The sequence below is a fragment of the Bacillus rossius genome, chromosome 11 (genome assembly GCF_032445375.1).
Source record: "Bacillus rossius redtenbacheri isolate Brsri chromosome 11, Brsri_v3, whole genome shotgun sequence".
Taxonomy (NCBI): domain Eukaryota; kingdom Metazoa; phylum Arthropoda; class Insecta; order Phasmatodea; family Bacillidae; genus Bacillus; species Bacillus rossius.
In genome coordinates this window covers 1,566,764-1,588,031 of record NC_086338.1, presented here as the reverse complement: position 1 = coordinate 1,588,031, position 21,268 = coordinate 1,566,764, and the positions used below count along the sequence as shown (strand labels likewise).

Here is a 21,268-nt window from a genome sequence, read left to right as displayed (position 1 = left end):
GTTTTTCACCAAACTCTTGGTGTGTACAGTAGTGGTCCCAAATATTCGTTCTTCTTGCACTGTGATCACGTCTATGGAAATGGCAACTGTTTGTGTTCAGTTCTCGGGTCATTTCAACGGATCACGTCACTTCTAGCCCTCGGCTTTGCCGGATCACTCGGCTGCATCAGCAGTTGCAAAAGTCAGCGAGTTTAACGCCCCAGTTGGCCTTATTAACAATCGCATTTTCTTTTGAAGACGTCACGATAGCAAATCACGTGCCTCAGGGGAAAATCACAACAGCGTTGCTGCGCAGTCTAGAGCAAACATGTTTTAAAATGAGGCTGTCAAAAATACTCTCTATTTTGTTACCGGTAAAAAAAAAAACACACTACGACCCTTCAAACTGTTTTTCAGAGCCGTTACAAATTATTTAGCTTTGGGGTGGAAAATGAGATAAAAATTTTCCAGCATTTTGCAATTATTTTTTAGACACAAAAAAATCAGAGTGGAAGGGGAAAAAAATGGGCAGCTATTTTGAAAACAAATACGAATAACAGCTTATTTGAACACCTGCCAATGGCAGATTTTAATCGACGGTTCTACATGTTAAAAAATATGCTCATATATTCTGTCCTGCAACTTTGGTTTTGGCAGTGAAGGTAGAAGCGGTAGTAAATTAAAAAAAATTAAAAACTTCTAAAATCTTAGATGTATGTACTTCTCGGATACCAAGATCAGTTAAGTGATATTAATTCACTATCACTGAGAACCAAGTTTGTGACTGAAATAACGTAATATGACTCCTAAAAAAATCTCAACATAACCGTTAAAATATATATTATATCATACGGTAAATTTCTCAAAGCTAAAATATAAATGAAAATATATGCTACAATATTTTGCAAATTATATGACTAATGACTACCAGCATAGACTTCATGGCAATCATCATAATTGCTAGGAAAATAGTTATTTGTAGCAAATGGTATATTCACAGTGAGAATAAGCAAGTTATTTTTTTTTTTATTTAGACTACGTTTAATGTTTGATTAAATATTTCGTTACGATTTTCTTATTGACTAGGAAAATACCCTACGGAGAGAGACAAAACATTAGAAAAAGAATGTTATGCTCTAAATTTACAGTAACAATTTTTCACTACATATTTTAAAATGAACGTGCTATAATTATATAAAATTACGAAAGACCCAGACGTGAGTCTTATGAATAGGGGTTGCCATATTTTGCAAAAAAAATCTGAACACGCAATAGACTGTAATAGCCTAGATTTTAGTGATCTAGCATTAGACTGTAATAGCCTAGAGGTCAGTACACTCGCGAATTACTCCAATAAATATTTTTAGCAGGAAAATACTGAATCTCCTGTACACTTCGTCTATATTTGCAAGATATATTTTCTTACAGACTCTGATTGACGAAAAAAGATCGTTCTGCACATAACTACCCAATAAGGAAACACATATTGCAATACAGAACTTTCAAGATACGCTCTTAAGTGACATGCCTAGTCAGGACTGTATGTGTGTCAGTGAGGCTGGGAGATAAGTGCGACGCTCGCTGGTGCTTCTAGCGTGGTATCGCCTCTAAGCGCAAGGCTCTGAACTGGCGCGCAGTCTTCTCTCGTCGTGCAAAAACAACGATGAAATTTGAGCCTATTGAAAAAGCACAAAGATATAAATATTAAGATTTTGGCCTGTTACAAAATGATTCAGCGAAGTTTTCTTTGGGTCTCTGCCCAATTTGGATGACAATAAATTGAAGAAATTCTGCAAATTTTTCACTTATGCCATCGTGCTGTTCTGTATTGGCCACATTTAACTGGAGTTCTCTGAGCCGTTTTAGAAACAGTAGACCAAAGAAGTATCGAATCACAGGCTGCCCAGTTGAGATGTGTTACAAGTCAGAAGCCAATGAGTAGAGACCGAAAAAATTCGCGGGTTCAATGGCCTCCAGGATAGACTCCAATATCCTCTACACACTCGGGCAAATGCCAACTGTTCATTGGCTGTTGACTTGTGAGTCGTCACGACAGGGTGGCCTGTGATTCGACACTTCTATGAGTGAGGGTCACTAATTGTCCCTCAGTCCTTCAGATTAACATTGAACCAATGACAGAAGCAGCACTAAGGTATAATTATTTGATTTTAGTTTTTTGTCCCACAGCCAAATAACGCACCAGAACTCTGTATACCTAAAAACGTGGGGTGCTTGATATCATTTGTCTTAAATTTTCTCTCACTAATTTCAGGATATACTCATTACGAAAATGAAAGAAGAGAGCAGCCCACGCTTTTAGTTACATATAGTTGTGGTGCATTATTTAGCTGTTGAAAAAAAACTTAACTTAAATCAAAATTTTATTTTTAAATAATTCAGCGATAAAAGAGGTGTATTTAGATATAATTTATTTTATTCTTTTTAGTCTTAAAATACAATTAAAATATTGAATATGAGTAATTCCAACAAATTAAAAATACTAAATATGAGTGATTAAAATCTTTATTTGTTACAATAAACTTAAAATTAGTCTTCAATGTTCACGTAATCAAGTCATTTCAGCTAATGCGTCTACATAACATGGAACATTTCTTGTTATCTTAGAGCAATCAAGTTCTTCCACTTGGAGACCATCCAGTGACTTTACGCGACTAAGAGCTACATAAGCCTGTCCGGCAGCAAAGAGACGCGATCCCAAATAAACAACTGCATAATCTACAGTGCAGCCTTGCATTTTATGCACGGTAGATGCCCAACTCAGTATTAATGACAACATTAGCCTTTCAACAGTACCATAGCTGTATTTCGCTGGAAACGGTATGGCTATTGGTTTAATTATATGTACACCATCTGTGCCGAAATCAACATTGTACACCATCTGTGCCGAAATCAACATGGACTGATGGAATGTCCGTATCATACATTTGTTCACGCCGGAAGAGTGGCCAGATAATTTCAGATATAGTACCCATATTGCCATTAGAGAACCCCGGACAAATATTCCACCATAACCCGACCCTTTGGATCGGAAACACGCCAAATTGAAAAAAACTTTAATTTTTTATATTTTAGAAATGTTAGGGTAACGGTCGCCCCCGGGGAAAATTCCCACCCTGCCTTGAGCTCATGGATACACAAAAATCATGGTTATTTTCCATAGCTCAACTTAAGTGGTTTTTTTACCCTTAACTCTTAAGATCTTATGTTACCAAGATATTGTATTGTCAGAGGTTCTTTATATGTATGCAAAATTTCAACACATTCGGACGTCGAAAAGTGGGTAAAAATTGAAAGATTTTATTACACAGTCCAACCATGCATACAGGTGAAGCTAATAAAAGCGTGGTAAAAAGAGTGAATTGCAATGTTAAATACAATTATAAAACTTTCATTATATAACTATTGACAAAGAATCACAAAACAGGGGTAGAAAAACATTGTGGCATTTGAATGCAATTTTTTGATTACAAAAAATTAAAGCATTTAGTTAACTTCAAAAATACGAGATAGCGCAGTGTTATAGTCGTATTAAAGAAAACCAACAATTTGGTAAGTATCATCTAATTAATGTTTATCTTAACATAATTTTCTCAGCTAATTAATTGTAAGTAAGCCTGAAGAAAACCAAATTATTAAATAAAGTGTGTTCGCTGGTTTCAAAAAATAATAAGTAGATGTAGCTATTGGTTAAATATTACAAATACATTTCAGCATATGTTTTCAATCTGTTTGTCACATCTGTTTTTCAATCGATTGAAAATAAACCATGTTTTACGTCATATATGGACGAAAACAACGCGCGCATTGGATTTCATCATGTTAAGTTTCAGTATCACGGTGCGCGTGAATGTCGTTGCATACTAAAGGTTTACCCTCGAGAAGTAAGTAAGTATGCCTAAAGGAGTATGACTTCAAGAATATTAACTGAGTGTGTCGGAGTCCAACAACGAAAAAACAGGTTTCTCTAGTCATACATAAGGGAAATATTACTAAACACAGGAAGAAAAAGCTACCAAAATTTCACTAGTCTAGATTCAAACTTCGTTATAGTCAATAGCATCACTTTTGTTTTATATCCAGTAGGTGAATACTTCTTTATTTAATTTACTATGTAATATAGATAGGGGCAGGAAATTTTCACGAAAAAATCTTAAACCCTACTAGACTGCAACAAGGTATACCCACACCAGCGGTTTCTTCCTTGTGATTGGCGGCCGTCTGCGAGAGAAGTCGTTGCCTTGTTTGCACGAGCCACTAAGGACGAGTTTGCTTGCACAATGAATTAGTGTGATTGGTTGTTGTAACAATCGACATGCACCTCAAAGTAACTCACCCAATCACGAAACACAGTCGATGCTACAGTGTTTTAACTTCCAGCTACTCTCGGGATCTTTTCAGGGCCCTAAATATAGAACATAGGTCGAGACCAGAAAAATTCGCAGATTCATTCGGCGATAGGCTAGAATTCAAACACATATGCCTTTTAGATGATTTTGCTATTGGCTTACTGTTCATCTTGAATAATCTCAACCAATTATAAACCCGCAACCAAAGAAGTATCGAATCACAGACAAACCTGTTGAGACGACTTACAAGTCGGCAGCCAATGAACTTCCGTTATTTTACTAAGTGTACAGGAGAATGTGTAGTCTATCCTGAAGGCCATCGAAACCACGAATTTTTCAATATTTGTAAAGTTACGAAATAAATAAACATCAACCGTCTTCAAATGTTTTTATTCTATACATTCTTAACTACTAGACTTAACTCGCGATGCAACGTTACGCCCACTAAGAGGTTGCAGTAATCAGAACAGATCTACGAAATTCGTGTTTGGGTTCTGGCGTCAGGCTAGACTCTAAAAGCGCATGCATAATAAGATCGATGCCATATGTCAGTTTGCTGCTGCCTCATTTCGTTTTCTTTCCAGGGCGAACATGGTGTGATTGGCTGTTTATTAAGTTTTTTTCATTGGCTTCCAATTATTTGGAGGGTGTCGAATAACCCGTTATCCAATTACAAGAGTCGTTCAAGTGTACGAACTAGACTGTAGCCGAATAATAAGGCGATTAATGAAGGTCTTTGGTAATTAGGATGGTGCCTTCAAGAAAACCTACAAGTCATTGGTAGACACCAGGAATATTCGCTGATTCATTTGCGATAGGCTAATATCCAAATATCTACACGTTAGCGCTGCTTCTGGTATTGGCTCACCACTCAGCTGGATGACTTCGGGCCAATGAGAAACAATCAACCAAAGCTGTATCCAATCGCAGGCTACTACACAGGGACGTCTCACAAGACAGCAGCCAAATTGTGGGAGATATTTTCTCGAGTATACATGGAACTGCGGAGTCCATCCTAAAGGTCAGTAAACCAGCGAACTTATCCAGTCATTACTAGAGACCTGTAAAATTCGCGGATTCATTTCGCGATAGGATAGAGTCCAAATACTTTTGACATTATTTTGCTTCAGTGATTGGGTCACACTTTATCTGAAGGACTCTGGCTCAATGAAAAATCTTTAACAGAAGAATTAGCGAATCACGATCATTCCAGTCAACAGGTGTTACGAGTCGGTAACCAATCAGCAGATGAAATTTGCACGAGTGCATAGAGGATCATGGAGTCTATCCTTTAGGGATTTGAAATCACGAATTTTACAGGTCTCTAACTTAGTCATTGGGATTGCTAGAGACCGGAAAAATTCGCGGATTCATTTCGCGGTAGGCTAGACTCCAAACTCGTTCACCTTCATTCTGAGTCAGTGATTGGACCACCGTTTACCTGAAGGACCCTAAGCCAGTGAAAAACCTTCAACAAAAGAAGTATCAAATTACAAGCATCCCAGGTAACACGTGTCACGAGTCATTATTAGAGCCACGGAATTTTCGCGCATTCATTTAGTCGCAAGCTAGAATGCAAACCTCCATACTGTCGCACTGTGTTCATGATTGGCACGCAGTTGTTTGGACACGCCCCTCTACGACCGTGAGCCAATGATGCCCAGCTAGGAGAGAAGTAAGCGAATCAGGTAGTGCCAAATAACAAGGATAAAAATGTTCTCGCTAAGAAATCAACCAATGGGAAAGTAACATGGGTCGAGCACACCTATAACTTTGAATTAAATCCTGAGGCCAGAGGAATCCGCGAAATTTCCGGGACTCTAGTCATTATCCAATGATCAGGTGCAATTTGTCCTAGTACATAGAGGATCTTGGAGTCAATCCTTGAGGTCATTGAAATCGCGAATTTTTCCAGTCTCTAGGGATTGCATATGTTGTTAGGAAAATTATTTTTTTTTTCTCGCACGGTTTATATCGGTCAAGCAGTTGTCCAGTGTGTTTCAAACTGCCGTCCGGCTCGCGTCAGCCCACGCACTGTCAGTAAAGGCGACTCGGTACCCGATGCCTGGAGAAACTCGCCCCTACCTTCATCTCTGCGCATGCTCAGACCTCGCGTCGCAGCTACATATATCAGGAAGGAAGAGTTGACGTGGTAGCCCACGTAGAGGGGGAAACGGGGGGGGGGGGGGGGTGGCAGCGACCTGCAGATTTATCCATTTGCAATTTCCGCACTTAGCCACGTGCACCCGATGTTTTAATTAATTTTTATCCTATTAGTTCAATCAGCGAGGCACACACGTGTTCGCACGAGGGTGGGTTGTAATTTTTGTTTTAATGTCTCTCTTATCGACTGTTTGGATTCAGCCAGAGACCAAAGATGAGGAGGACTCATTTCAGTTTTCTCCTCGTGGACCTGAAATTGGCTCACGAAATGCCACAAATTTCATTATAAGTATTTTTAATTTTAATTTCAGCATATAAAGAGAACCAGTTTTTTTTTTAAGGATATCGCAGTTAATAATACTTAACCCTACTTACGCAGTAACTGTAGCTGCCTGGCTATCTAAGTCACAGTGTTTTTAGTTCTTGAACGGCATCATTAAAATGGTTTTAAAAAAATGCTTGAATTGAACATCATTCAAAACAAAAAAATTATGCGCCCATATTCGTATTTCATGTATGTAAAAATAACCATAGCCATGTATTGTACCAATTTACAATATCCTTCTTGTAGTATTAGAATCTAGTTCATGGAACTGGTTTCCAAAGGAATCTTTTGTAAAAGCACAGAATATACTTTTTTTTGACGTGACAACGTCTAATAAATCGATGAACGCCAGCTGCACGCAAGAAAAAGTGTCCCGTTACGCACATTGTTCCGTTACGCTGTGTCCCGTTACGCTCATTGTACGCTTGCGCCGCATCTATCTCTCTTCCACTCGACTGTTTATAAAGTGAAGTGAAATGTTAATGTGGTTTTCATTGCTTATTACAACAACAATTTCGGCTATAAAGGTTAATTATTCTTGCATTTTAAAAATCTGATTACTAGTATAATTTCAAGTATTTATTATTTTATTATTAAATTTAAAATGATTCAATTTTATTTATGAAGTATGCAATCATTTCATCAATGTTTTGTTATGACGTTGTCACGTTAAAATATCGTCCGTAAACCGACTTTACAGACAACCAATTTTTTTCTTCATGTGCAGTGTAACTTCCCGCGGGATCTCCTGAGAAGCAGACAGCTCCAGGACGAAGGAAGAGGCGGCGAGTGTGCGACCCAGAAATAGAAGGGTGTAATTAGCGGGTCCGCCCAAGACAGCCGGCCGCGGCGCGCGGTTCAAGCACCTCCGAGAAGGACGGGGATAGCAGCCCCTCACAAGGCTGCAACCACGGGCCACCCGCCTCCCGAACAAAACTAAAAAAGTTAAAAAGGCGCCGTCGAGTTGACCCTAATTCCGTTTCCGCGAGTCGCCAGTTGTCCCGTAGCGGATCGATTAATCAACCGATTATCAAAAGAAAGGCCACGAGCGGCGGAGGAGGGGAGAGAGATGGAGATTTCTGATTGGCGGAGGAGGGAGTTGACTGTCGGCTCAAATGGAGGGGACAATATATTACGGCGGGTCAGGGACAAGTCGTTCTCTTGCGCAGAAAGAGAGCGGAGCACTTCGCTTCTCGGAACCGCCGCGGAAAGCGAGAGCGCTTGTGTCTAGATTCAACGCGGAACAGGAAAAAAATTATTGCGCACTCACTTGGTACTTAGCAGAGAAATGACATATACAAGTAAAAGATTTGTTACGATGCTGAGCACTTTTCGGAAAAAGATTTTTGAAACCCGTATATAGTCATTATTGTGAACATCTGGGGACGTACCACCCGTGTTAGTGTGCCAAATGAAACTTTACAAAAGCGAAAATATCCCGGAATACATTTTGTACACTTTATTGGTCATAACAAGAAATAATCGTAACTTAAGAAGTACTTGAGAAAATTCTAAATGTATTTCTATTTTTGTACGATGGTGCTGCTAGCTATGGTATTTTTACCGTAACAATTGTACCTATTGTTGCGAAACAACCGCTAGAATGCGCTGGAAGCAGTTAAGGGGCCCGCCTCGTCAAAGGTGTATGTGTGTTGGTGAGGCGGGATAATAAGCGCGACGCTCGCTGGTGCTTCTAGCGCGGTGTCTCCTCTGGACTGGCGCGCAGTCGGCAGTCTTCTCGTCGTCACAGGAAAACTGTGAGATTTGAGCGTAGACCAGAACATTATATGGCAGAGAAATGAAGATAAAGGGGTAATGCAAGTCCCTAAAGTGCTTTCAAGAATCTGTACCGGTTGTTTTACGTCTAAAAATAACTATGAAAACATGCTTTTTAGCTATTTTAACTCTTCTAAAAGTATAGTTTAAAAACTTAATCCGAAATCAAAAGTACTTTTCGGCCCTCAGCGAACTCTTAAATGCTCTTCGTAAGCAGATCCACTCGGATATCTCGAGTAGTTTTGAAATCGCGTTGTTTTTCCTGAAGCTCTGCACACCGTGTGTGTGCCCGAAGTAGGCGGGGGCCTTAATAGCCTCGCTTAGAGCACCGTTGCCGATTTGTTTCCTTACTGGGATTCGGTTTGGACACGTCCTGGAATACGGCCCGCGAGTTAGGTCACGGTCGTATCCCAAGAAGGCAGTGCTTATTCGCTACGTTACCCGAACGTCTTTGAATACCGCCCTTAATGATGATAATGACTGGATGCTGCAAGTTGTTTTCTTCGTTGAGTCGTTGGCCTTTAGTACAAAATTATTTTATTGATAATGGCCCCATAGGCAATAAAAGAATTGTAAAATGGAAATATTTCGTAGTATCAAAAAATCCTTCGCATTTATTTGCCAAAAAGAATGTAAATATCTGATAGTAATAAAAAAAATTGCTGCAACAACCTCAAATCTGTTTGAATTCTAAATATCTTTGCTTTGTTTCCATCCTTACCCCTTAGGTTTTAAATGTCAAATTTATTGGAGTCCAGATGGAGCATGTGCTAGCGAAAGTGAAGACGAATAAAGTGAACAGTTTCCAGGAAACAACCTTGTCGACCCAATGCGGTGGTTATTAGATGCAATCAATGGTATCTTATGGACAGTTAAATAGGATTTAAAACACTTTACCGGGGTCATTCCGTGTGAAATCACCAAATGTTTAATTAAATAGTTGCTCGACTATTTTTAAAAAAAATAATTTTTTTACCACATATAACCTTATCAATGGGTAGTTCAAAACCATATTCATTTTATTTTTGTGTGCCACCATTTTCAGTAGAGGCTTGTTTATCTTCCCAAGTGCGTGCTCTAACAGTGGTTTGCAGTGGTTTCAATAAAAGGTCATTGTTGACATTGTATTAAAGATAGAAGGTTCTGGTCTTCACTGAAGTAAAGTAAACATTGTATGGTTACCAAAAATGTCTAGAAATAAAGATATAATTTTTTTTAACCTTATGTGAAATGACCTTGAAATTTGTCAAAATTTTTATAAAAATTTCATTTTGAACATTTTTTTAAAGTGACTTGGAGTTGGAACCACAGGGCAAATATTTTTTTGCAATAAGTATGGATGGCAGACTTTCCAGAAAAAATGAGATAATGTGTGGGTTTAAACTCCTTCCTGGTTTTCTGTTGCATTAAACTTCTAAAATTTTCATTTTTTGAGTTTTTCAAGGTCAAATATCTCAAAAGGGGGACCAGGTAAAATATTTCTGTTTCCACTATTTAGTACACCTACTGGTACTTAACAAATTCTGCAAGTTTCATTTTGTGGTTCAAACAGGTGTAGAAGTTAAAGGCTTTGAAACTTAGGTAAAAAGTTGTAATATTTTAGCTCTAATTACTTGACTGTAATCAAATTGTGTAACAGTTATTAATGTTTATTTTATTTCTTATGAAGTGCAAATATAATATAAGGCTTTGAGTTGTAACATATGGAAAGTTAAAAATAAATCATTTTGTAAGGAGGCATGAATGGACAAGTTGTGACAAGCAAACCTGATGTAACCATCCAAAGAGCAAGTTGTGACAAGTTGAATATATGTGCATTGCAGCCAACCACTTTAGTCTTGTGTCTGCTGCCAAGGAGTAAAGATGTGTTTGTGTTCTGTGGTTTTGTATGTGCTGTCTACTCTAATATTGTTTATTTGGCTCCACACAAGTATTGCTGGTATGTGTTACAATTCTGCATTGAAGTGAGCTACTTAGTTGTTACCTGCAGTTTCTGTCTCAAAGTGACTACGTAGAACTATCTACCAGAAGTATGGAGTGTTCTTTGGGTACTTTTACACATGAAGATTGTGAAAATGATTCATATGGCAAGTATTACCTAAAATTATCATCAGACTTCACTAAATCGCAAATTGACCTTCTTAAGAAAAGAAGTAAGTTACATAACATTGTTAATGTGTGTACTTTCCACGAAAAAAAATATCTGGACAAGTATAATCATCTTTTTGGAAATTCGTGTTGCGATCCATTTTCATACCATAAAAAAGTTATCAAAAAACAGTTAAGGGAAATAACTGTAGAGTTGTCTGAAAGATGGCCATCACTGATTCCTGGCAAATCTGTTTGTTGCTCTTGTCATAAAAAACTTTCAAGTAATGTTGAGGGGAATTTAGGTACTAGTACTAGCAACTGTGATAACGAAGAACTATTCACCGCACCTGAAATTGTTGTAGAGTCTATCAATCAAGCTGGCTCTGCTTTAGGAGTTTCCCCAACTAAAATTATTAAACTTAGTGATACAAAAAAACATCTAGAAGTTAGACGAACTGTGAGCAAATTTTCTTGTGCAATTAAGAAAAAATTAAGCGACACTTTTACCATCACCTGTGAGTCCCAAGATGAGGATGATGAAGAAATAGCTGATACTGCAATAAAAGACATGGAAATTCATATTGAAAATCTCAAGAAAAGAATTAAGACCTGTACATCCAACAATGAGAAAATACAAGTCATTAGTGTAGTGCCAAAAAGCTGGTCAATGAAAAGAACTGCACATGAGTTAGATGTAAGCGAATATCTGGTTAGAAGAACACGTGAAATTGTTAAGGAACGTGGTGTTATTCCACAGCTCACATCTAAGAAAAAAGGGAAAGAATTGCCTCAAGAAACTAGAGATCTCGTTGTTCAATTTTATGAAAACGATGAAGTTAGTAGAATCTGTCCTGGAATGAAGGATACAAAATCGGTTCGTCTTGATGATGGGAAGAAAGAACTAAAGCAAAAACGTTTAATTCTGTGTAATTTAAAAGAACTATACCAAAAGTTTAGAGAAGAGCATCAATCTGTAAAGGTTGGGTTTTCTACATTCTGTATTCTGCGTCCCAAGTGGTGCATCCTTGCAGGAGCTAGTGGCACTCATTCTGTTTGTGTATGTTCAATTCACCAAAATTTCAAACTAATGACTATGGCAGTAAAAACAGATGACTGGAAGGTCCTTCTTGAAAATATTGTGTGTGATTTAAATAGTGAAGATTGTATGTTTGGAGAGTGCCCAAATTGTCCTGAAGTAGGAAACCTGAAAGTAGATGAACTATTGCAGGGTGTCAGTGATGATGACGATATCACATACAGTCAGTGGATAGTAGCAGACCATTGCAACCTTGTAACGATAGTAGAACCACATGCTGAATTCAAAGAGAAATTTGTTAGTAAACTAATGGCATTGAAGAAACACCATTTCATCTCGCAGAGTCAATCACAATTTCTGAAAAGTAAGAAAGAGAATCTACAAAGTGATGAATGTGTAATAATTCTGGATTTCTCAGAAAACTATACATTTATCATCCAAGATGAGATCCAGAGTTATCATTGGATGAATTCTCAGGCCACAATTCATCCCTTCTGTGTGTACTACAGAGATGATGCTAAGAATTTGTGTACTAAGAGCCTTTGTGTTATAAGTGACTGTATGAATCATAACACAGTTGCTGTGTACACATTCCAAACAAAGTTGATACACTTTGTTAAGTCCCTTATTCCTAATTTGAATCGAGTTGCCTATTTTTCTGATGGATCGGCTGCTCAATACAAGAACAGGTTCAATTTTTCTAACTTGTGCAAGCATAAAGAAGATTTTGGATTAGAAGCAGAGTGGCATTTCTTTGCAACAAGTCATGGAAAGGGGCCTTGTGATGGTATTGGTGGAACTGTCAAGCGACTGGTGGCTAAGACAAGTTTACAGCGACCGAAAGAAGGCCATATCATAACACCAATGAGTATGTTTCAATTTTGTGTGGAAAACATAAAAGGAATAAATTTTGTGTTTGTGGGAGAAAGAGAAGTTCAGGAGGCAGATCTTCACTTAAAAAGCAGGTTTGATAATGCTAAAAGAATTTTAAGCACTAGAGATCAACATTGTTTTAAACCGAAGAACACATCAACAATACAATACAGCATCATTTCAGCATCGTTTGATACGAAACACAAAGAATATCCAATTGATGGCACTACTGGTGTTTTTAACATTAGTGACATCTCAGTAAACGACATTGTTGTGTGTGTTTATGATAACAGATGGTATATTGGTAGAGTTTGTGAGGTTTCTCAAGAAAACAGTGATATCAAGGTGGTCTTCTACACACCAGGTGGTCCATCTACAAGCTTCAGTAAAACAAAAGATGATGTTTTATGGGTGGAGATGAAGAATGTTCTAGACATTTTGAAACCTACAGAGTTCACTACTATAACAGGTAGAACATTTAATATAACTGAAGAGAAAAATATAGAACTCTCTCAGAAACTGCGGGTCAAACTTGTAAAATAAATCTGTTGCAGCTGACATTTTTTTTTGTGGTTTGCAAATCTGGATAATGTAATAGGGTGAGTTTTATGTTTTTTATTATTAGCACTACAAATTGTTTTAACTTAAAGGTAAAATCACTAAAAGACTATGTGAACATGAGCCACTGTTAATTTTTATTTTCTACGTAAAATGCAACTTTTTACCCAAGTTTCAAAGCCTGTAACTTCTACACCTGTTTGAACCACAAAATGAAACTTGCAGAATTTGTTAAGTACCAGTAGGTGTACTAAATAGTGGAAACAGAAAAATTTTACCTGGTCCCCCTTTTGAGATATTTGACCTTGAAAAACTCAAAAAAATGAAAATTTTAGAAGTTTAATGCAACAGAAAACCAGGAAGGAGTTTAAACCCACACATTATCTCATTTTTTCTGGAAAGTCTGCCATCCATACTTATTGCAAAAAAATATTTGCCCTGTGGTTCCAACTCCAAGTCACTTTAAAAAAATGTTCAAAATGGAATTTTTATAACATTTTTGACAAATTTCAAGGTCATTTCACATAAGGTTAAACAAAATTATATCTTTATTTCTAGACATTTTTGGTAACCATACAATGTTTACTTTACTTCAGTGAAGACCAGAACCTTCTATCTTTAATACAATGTCAACAATGACCTTTTATTGAAACCACTGCAAACCACTGTTAGAGCACGCACTTGGGAAGATATACAAGCCTCTACTGAAAATGGTGGCACACAAAAATAAAATGAATATGGTTTTGAACTACCCATTGATAAGGTTATATGTGGTAAAAATATTAATTTTTTTAAAAATAGTCGAGCAACCTCAACTTGGTGATTTCACACGGAATGACTCCGGATAAACGCCATCTCTGATTTTCACTGTATGTTATAGTGAAACCACAATAATGGACAAGAACCACGAGTACACAAACTCGCAGAAAAATCATTCTAAAATCAGACATTGTGTTGAGGACCGGACCATGCCTTCCACGATTAAAACAAAACAAGGTAATTATAACTACACACTTAGCAACATACGTTTACAGAGATTATTATTTTAGGATGGATACTGTAATCCCTCATGTGGGCTACAATAATGTATTTCCGCCCCATTATGGTCCAATATGCCTCATACACAGAAGCGGGAGGTATTGTTTTTCCAAGTAGTTTATATTTAATGCCGGTTTGTACACGTGTTACTGCAAGCATGTCTTTCATACAAACTCGACACGTGTGTTTCATGTATTAATAACATTACTATCCATGTATCTGTTACTTGTTTTAATGAAATCAAACATTTGACTTAAGAACGTATCATTAAAATCAATTAAATAAAAACTAAACTATATATTATAAATTTTCTTTTCTCAAGCCAAATCATTAGGTACTTACATTTTTATCTGTAAATATTGGAGTAGGCCTACTATGAGATAGTGGGACAGTCAATTTTCTTTTAAAATTCAATTATTGAGTAAACTTATTGTAAAAAATACTTCATGGTTATGTTGGATCACATCCATAGCTCTGCACACGGGTGTTTTCAATATGGCGCAGCTTTAGGTCAGTGATGTAACATATAGCTACCTCGATGACAGATGTTGATATACAAGTTCTAACGAAATTTTAAGAGCATCAGTAGATTTAAAATTATAATATTATGGTTAAAAAATTCCTGTAGAAATAACTTATTAGTTCGACTTATTATTCTTTTATCATTTTACTTAAATCACTAACAAAAGAAAAGATAATTTATTTTTAATATTACCTGCAGTAAAAAATGTTTTTTTAAAAATGTTTTTTTACCTAATAATGGAGTTAGTATAATTTTTGCATTATCAAACAAACCTTTGTCTAGTAAAAAAAAATGCCACTCGCCTGAATACAGTCGTTTGTTTATTAATACAGTAATGGTAAGCCATTATTAATTCTGAGAAAAATTTCCTATATCCCTTTTATTTTTTTGATAACACTTCTTAACTACACGTAAGAGGTAGATTGTAAAATAATTCTCGGGGTCAGTAAGCGAGTGTAGAGCACAGTGGCGGGAGATGCGGAGACTCACCTCCGACTTGAGGTTGAGAGGTGCGTCCGGCTCCCGCTTGAGGGCAGCAGCGGCGGTGGGCGTGGCCAGCATGACGTCACCGCTGTCCTCCTCCTGACCCCCCTCCGCCATGTCAGCCGAGCCGCAGCATTCCGTCGACTCTTCTGCAAGCACGCGGGTCACACCCCCTCTGTCATCCGCTAGTTGCAGCCTAGTTGCGGCCACTCGCCGTCAGACCACACCTGGATCACGAGTCAGAGTGCCCCAACCCCCGCATGGTACCAGACCATCCTATGTCCCCTGTTCGCCTTCATCTTAATGCATGCAAATTTGCACCCCGCATGACAATGAAGGTTTAGGCCCATCTTGCCTAGTAGTTATAGTCTAGAGTTTATATAAGGGAGTTAAGTCATGGCATCAGTGGATGCCATGGCAGGCCAATCTCCTTCTAGCACACGATGCATGCTACCTCACCTGCATGACTAATCCCAGCATGACTAGGTGTATAGGCGTTGGCCTGAGACGCACATAGCCAGTAACCCTCCTACAAATACTTACATTTTAGTTAGGTTAGAAAAAAATATTTAAAAAAACAGACGACAGAGTAAGAAAATTGTAGCAACCTAACTACATAATGTTGCAGAGATATTTTGCAAGGCTAATGAGGGATACAATAATGTATTTCCTTCCCATTTGGCTACAGGCCAACTAGGCTCGCGTACAAAAGCGTCAGGAACTGTGTTACAAGTAGTCTACCTTAGATGCCGGTTTACACACGCGTTACTGCAGGCTTGTCTTTCATTCTGACATGTTTGTTTCATGTATTTAATAGTAGTAGATATTTTTGAGGTGTTTGAACGAGTTTATCGAATCATTTACTTAATAACATAGTATTAAAACAATGAAATAAATATACAATTTCCATTTCATTTTTTTAATTAAGACATTACACGTATTTTTATGTTTAAAAGGTGGCATTCTTTAAGTCCACTATTTCCTGAGATTTTAAAAAGACCACTAATTTACTTTTAAACAATAAGTAAAAAAGAAAACTTTCTCAAAAAAATTATTAAATGTCTGTTCTGTACCCCCTCGTTCACAAAATCCTGGCTACGGCACTGCCAGGAAGTCTCTTCGGGAGGGGCTATCGAACCAATAGAGCATTCAGTTTAATAGCGATCGCAGGGAGGGGGATATGGGAATATGGGAACCACACATAACTTAGAAACACACAACTTAGAACAGTCATAACTTAGAAAAACGTAACTTAGTAATACGCAACGCAGAACCACACAACTAAGAAACTCCATAACTTAGAAAGTCATAACTTAGAACTATCACAACTTATAAACACACAACTTAGAAATGTAATAACTTAGAAACACGTAACTTAGAAACACGCAACGCAGAACAACACAACTTAGAAACGTCATAACTTAGAAACACACAAATTAGAACAGTTATAACTTAGAATATTCTATTTTGTGTGTTTCTAAGTTATGTGTTTCTAAGTTGTGTATTTCTAAGTTGTGACAGCACCCCTGGTAATACATCCCCCCCCCCGAAGTAATGAAATAGTTTAGAATATATCAGTGAAGACAGTATGCTACTGTGAGAGTAGCCACGTCGCTTACGGCTACTGTGTAGGCCCATATGTCAGCGTGTTAGTGTCAATAGTAATGTGAGTTTTTTAATTCACGTGTTCAAATTTTATTTTATTTTTTTCTTCAATTTTTTTTCAACACACCCCGACCTTACACGGAGACGAAATTCCTGCAAATCATGACACTCGATGGATAGGGACTGGAAAAATTCGCGCCATCAATGACATCTAGGATAGACTCAACGACACTCCATGTACTCGAGTAAAATGCACCTGCTCATTGGCTACTAACTCGTTACACCTCTTAACTGGGATGCTTGTGATTGGATTCTTCTTTTGTTGAGCGTTTTTTATTGGCTCATAGTTCCCCAGGTATTCTGTAGTCCAATCACTGAATGAGCATGAAGGCAAACTAGTTTGGATTCGAGCCTGTCGCGATATGAATCCGTGAATTTTTCCGGTCTCTATCGATGGATCTACGGAAGTTCTGCGGATTCATTTGCTCGCAAGCTAGACTGCAAACCTTCATACGCCTGCATTGTGCTCGTGATTGGACGGCAGATTTTTGGACACGCCCCTCTGCGACCGAGAGACAACTTTGTCTAGCTGTGAGAAATGTAAGTGAATCAGATAATGGCACCTAACAAGAACAAAAAGGTTCTCAGTAAGAAATCAGCCAAGGGAAAAGCAAACTTTGGTAGAGCTATTATAAGTAGAGACCAGGAAAATTCGCGGGTTCAATGACCTCCAGGATAGACTCCAATATCCTCTACACACTCGGGAAAATGCCAACTGTTCATTGGCTGCTGTCTTATATCAGTCGTCTCGACTGGGTGGCCTGTGATTCGACACTTCTATGAGTGAGGGTCTCTAATTGGCCCTCAGTCCTCCAGATTAACAGTGGACCAATGGCAGAAGCAGCACTAAGGTATAATTAGATTTGAATTTTAGCATACCACTAAATGAACCCGCGAATTTTCCGGGTCTCTACTTATAAGGCTATGAATTATTCTAGCCTTGCGCCGAACGAATTCGCGAAAGTAGACACTTGAAAGATTCACGGATTCATTTCGCGATAGGTTGAAGTTCAAAAGCTTGTACCTTTGCACTGATTCTGCTATTGGCTCACAGTTTACCTTGAGACATCCCACAAGTCAGTAGCCAATGAGAAGTTGGCATTTTCCCGATAAAGCAGATTGTGAAAGCTAGCTAAGCGGTAATTGAATCTGCGAATTTTTCCAGGCCATATAAATAAAAGACATGCTTGGAACATCTGAAAATTTATGGTCGTATACATACTGACCTTTAATAGTTTCATTCAACTAAAATAATAGTTAAATACACGTATTTAAAAATTTAGGTTTACACACACACACACATAAAATGTTAGCTCAGGACGGGCTATATTTTTATAGAGTCGTACTTGCATCCCACCCCCTTTTTTCCAACCCAGAAAAAAATACATGCATGATTGCAGGAACCAGAGTTATGTACCAACCAACAACACTTCCATACTGATGTTATCACAAAACAATGATAAGAGGCAGTGGCGGTCCTGTGGCAGGCAATATAGGAGGCGATATAATCTCCCCCCCCCCCCCAATAGCAAAATAAATGTACAGTTAACTAAAGGTAATCTACTACAGTTTTCAACTGACCTTTGAAGTAGGTTGAATTTTTTTTTGTGAAAATGTATTTTTTTTTTTACATTTTTTTAGTACTTATGAACTATGAGTATTTTTTAGTACTTCTGCCCTGGGAATATTTTTATTAACTAATTAATTCTTAAAAATAAGATGAAAATATATTTTGATAATGAATTTTCAGGACATCAGAAATATGTTAAAATATCAGTTTTAAATCCCGGACTCCCCATTTGAATGGGAGATATTCCACACTACCTGAAACTCTTCGGACTGTCGCCCTCCACGACATTCCAAGATGGTCTGCTCCTGATTATTAGAGACCTGTAAAATTCGTGGATTCATTTCGCGATAGGATAGAGTCCAAATACTTTTGACATTATTCTGCTTCAGTGATTGGGCCACAGTTTATCTGAAGGACTCTGGGCCAATGAAAAATCTTTAACAGAAGAATTAGCGAATCAGGATCATTCCAGTCAACAGGTGTTACGAATCGGTAACCAATCAGCAGATGTAATTTGCACGAGTGCATAGAGGATCATGGAGTCTGTCCTTTAGGGATTTGAAATCACGAATTTTACAGGTCTCTACTGATTATACATCTGAAAAACTTGTGTTATCCACACTTGGTCGAGGGGCTGCCCTTTCCTCCCACCAGCCACATGTGGCCTTACTTGCCGCACACATTGTCATGTACGTCACACACATGCAGAGCCTGGCCTAAGTTGTTACTCGAGTTCAGCTGCATCCTGTATGTATCATCTACTCACTATGAAGTTATCACTGGCCGATTTTCGCCATTTTGGTTCAAAGACAAACTGTTCTTGTTTGTTACTGGAGGCCAGAAAAATATCCGCGGGTTCATTTGCGATAGGCTAATATCCAAATAGTTACACATTAGCGCTGCTTCTGGTATCGGTTCACCACTCAGCTGAAGGACTTTAGGCCAATGAGAAACAATCAACCAAAGCTGTATCGAATCACAGGCTTCTGCACTGGGACGTCTCACAAGACTGCAGCCAACTTGTGGGAGATATTTTCTGGAGTGTACGTGGAGCTGTGGAGTCCATCCTAAAGGTCATGGAACCCGCGAACTTTCCCAGTCTCTATTTATTTCCGGCTGAAGGTTGTGTGAGATGTGTCAAGAGAACTGCAGAACAATCATTCAAATAAACCTAAAGTGTATGTTATTCAGGTCTTTACTACGGAATTCAATCACATTACGGGACGCGGACTCAATGACATTCAGATTAGACTGCAAAGTCCTCTGTATACTCGAGCAAACAACGTCAGATAGTTGGTTGTTTACTTGTGAGCAGACTCAACTAGGTTTTATGTAATTGGGTACTTCTTTGGTTGAAAGTTTCTCATTGGCGAAGAGCCCTCCAGGCAAGCAGCTAGCCAATAGCGAAAGCAGCTCAAAGGTATATGTATTTGAATTTCAGCCTATCGCGAAATGAACCCGCGATCTTTTCCTGTCTCTACTCATATTTGCTTCTTTTTTGACGTGATAACGTCTTATAAATTGATGAACGCCGGCTGCACGCACGAAAAAACATGACTCATTGTGACGTTCCGCCTGAGCCGAGCGTGCAAGAACCGGCCAACCACCGTACGAGAAAATATTCTATAATATCAAACAGGTTAAGCCGGGCATTTTAAAAGCAGTAATTAAAAAAAATTTGATTTATTTGTCCAATTTAGTTATTTCAAATTAACAATTTATTGACATATTTTGATTTCAGTTTATTTCTATAACTAATTGTTCGTGATTATATTAAACAAATTAAACAAATTTGCAAAAACTGTAAATAATAATTTATAAGTATGCAATTTTTCATCAATGTTTTCTTATGACGTTATCACGTAAAATTATCGTCCGTAAACCGACTTTCCAGACAACCCCCCTTTTTTATGGGCTACGTTCTTCAGGAGATACTTCTTGTTGTCTGGAGCGTAAACGCGCTACGGCGCGGCGTATATAGCATGTCGTTCTTGCTCGGAGCTGGGTGGCGACTGTAGGAAATATACTGTCGCTCGCCATCCTCCCCTGCTCCTAGTGCCCCCCTCCCCCTCATTCACCAAGTACTGCTGACCTTGAGACGACTGGGGCCGCTTGTCTCGTCATCGCTCTTCGCTTCTTCAGTTCAGTTCGCCACAGTTAGCGCGCCAGTTACACACATGTTCTGTGTTGCGATATTGCAAAATACTTATTCTAGTGGTCAATAGTAACGTGTTAATACTGTAAGGTATTGTGTATATATCACTCAGACAATCGAAATCCGCGTGCGTAAAAATAATTCTGTCGGAATCCCTGTCTTAGAAATACATGTCTGGACACTACTATACATAGACTGTTGATTTAATGTGATTGTTAGGGACTGGAAAAATTCGCGCCATCAGTGACCTCCAGGACAGACTCAACGACACTCCATGTACTCGGGTAAAATGCACCTGCTCATTGGCTACTAACTCGTTACAACTGCTAACTGGGATGCTTGTGATTGGATTCTTCTTTTGTTGAGCGTTTTTCATTGGCTCATAGTTCCCCAGGTATTCTGTAGGCCAATCACTGAATGAGCATGAAGGCGAACGAGTTTGGATTCGAGCCTGTCGCGATATGAATCCGCCAATTTTTCCGGTCTCTAGTGATTGTTTCTCGGTTATTCGCAAAACTACTTGAAAACCTATATGGTGTCACCAGTAGGCTACAGCCAAGCTGTGAATGAGCATTGTAATTTACAAACTTTTAATTCCAAAAATGTTAAACTATTGATATTTAACTGTCCTTCTGCACCAGTGGCGCGGGCAGTTTTATCCAGTCT

At 38.2% G+C, this 21,268-nt stretch overlaps 1 long non-coding RNA gene across 1 annotated transcript in view; it reads right to left on the bottom strand.

Moving 5' to 3' along the window:
• LOC134536561 (uncharacterized) overlaps nt 1–21,268 on the bottom strand; it is a 400,227-nt gene that overhangs the window by 298,403 nt on the left and 80,556 nt on the right. Inside the window, exon 2 of the long non-coding RNA XR_010075803.1 lies at nt 15,219–15,361. This is a non-coding gene — a long non-coding RNA (uncharacterized LOC134536561). The remainder of the gene's footprint in view (nt 1–15,218; nt 15,362–21,268) is intronic.